This window comes from Pipistrellus kuhlii, unplaced genomic scaffold, assembly GCF_014108245.1.
Source record: "Pipistrellus kuhlii isolate mPipKuh1 unplaced genomic scaffold, mPipKuh1.p scaffold_m20_p_13, whole genome shotgun sequence".
Taxonomy (NCBI): domain Eukaryota; kingdom Metazoa; phylum Chordata; class Mammalia; order Chiroptera; family Vespertilionidae; genus Pipistrellus; species Pipistrellus kuhlii.
In genome coordinates, this window is record NW_023425438.1 from 30,079,014 (window position 1) to 30,081,022 (window position 2,009).

Here is a 2,009-nt window from a genome sequence, read left to right on the forward strand (position 1 = left end):
TAAAAAAGAAACAACTCCCCTTGCTTGTCGTTTACATGTGCAGGATCACTAACTCAGATGCCGCTTGGCCAGTCCCAGTGGCCATGAAAGGTTCAGCGGCCTTTGGACTCCACTGTTTGTTGCCAAGTGAAGTGCAGGGCATTCCACATATTCGGAACACTGTGTTGGTTTAGGCTCTCCCAAAAGCAGGCGCTGAGACAAAGATTTGGGTGCAAATGTCTATTTGGGAAGGATTTCAGGGAACTCATTGAGGAAGTGGGGCAGCGATGCGGCTGTTGCCATTTGGCAGCCAATAAAAGGAAGGAGAGAGGTTGGCTTTCTTTCTTTTCAAAATAAGTATTTTGAGGTTTCAGTTATTAACAGTAAACATATTTAAGCTTCTTAGTAATTGTTTACAGACAACGGAAATTTTTTTCTAATTATGCTCTGAAGCCAGATGTAAAAAAGGCTTTTTTTTTTTTTTTTTTTTTTTTTTTTTTTTTTTTTTTTTAGCCCTAGCCAGCTTGGCTCAGTGGATAGAGAATTAGCCTGAGGACTGAAGGATCCCAGGTTCGATTGCCTGGTTTGCAGGTTCAATCCCCAAAAGGGGGCGTGCAGGAGGCAGCCAATCAATGATTCTCTCTCATCATTGATGTTTCTATCTCTTTCTCCTTCTTCCTTCCTCTCTGAAATCAATAAAGAAATATACTTAAAAAATAAAGAAATAAAACAGGCTCTTTTTCTTCCTTTTAGACATAGACTATGTGGAAATTATAACATATGTGGAATGCATGACAAGAATCAGGTCTGGGGGAAGCGGAGTGGGCGGAGGTAGAATAGGGCATAGAAGGGATAAATGGTTTTGGGGGGAAATATGGAGAAAAAAACATCAGTTCAGGAAAATTTGGAGTGAGGAAAGCAAATAGTTACTTCGTAGGAAAGGAAGGAAACCAAACCATTCAAATGAGGTGCACAAAGCACATCAGAACAGATTGGGGGGAGGTAGATAAAACCTAATCCTGAGCTAATTGTAAACAAGCAATGTAATGTTGAATTCTTTTGAAATATGAATTTGAAAATAGCTTGTACCTCAGTTGCTTAGTTGGTTAGAGCAAATGTTGTTGTTGTTTTAAAATATATTTTATTGATTTTTTACAGAGAGGAAGGAAGAGGGAGAGTTAGAAACATCAATGAGAGAGAAACATCAATTAACAGCCTCCTGCACACCCTTTACTGGAGATGTGCCTGCAACCAAGGTACATGCCCTTAACCAAATGGAACTTGGGACCCTTAAGTCTGCAAACCAATGCTTTGTCCCCTGAGCCAAACCGGTTAGGGCATAGAGCAAATGTTTTGATATGCCAAGATTTTGGGTTTGATCCCTGGTCAGGGCACATATAAGAATCAACCAATGAATACATAATAAATGGAACAACAAATCTCTCTCTCAAATAAATCAATAAAAATAAAAAAAGTAGCAACTAAGGTAGCAGTTATAGGCAAGCATGGATTTTGAGGGAATAATTTTGGAGTGTCTGGATGAGGTAGAAGAGAAGAAATAGCTGGGGATGAGAAAACCGAAGTTCTAATGTCCAAGAGATCTGGTGAAGGACAGGTTGTCCGCAAAGAGGTGACATCTCTGAGCATGTATGTGTGAAATCTATGATGCCATTCATGGGCTATATATAGATATATAGATCATATATAATCTAGAACTTATATATCATAGAATATATGATATGTGTATTGTAGAAAATTTATATATGCACATAAGATTTCTGGAAGAACACACACAAAGCTGTTTTTAAAATCTTAAACCCATCTATATTATTGAGAGTGTTTACCACAAACATAAAAGATGCTTTTAAAGTAGGAAAAAAGTTTCTCATTAGTGCCTCCTGATAGTTTTCATATGAGGACTGAAACATCTTTCTTAGTCACAACTTACACTATGTTTGAGGTATTATTTAAGTTTCTAGATTCTGAAGCTTTTGAACATAGAAGTTCCTGTGCACCTGTAGTTGGATCTA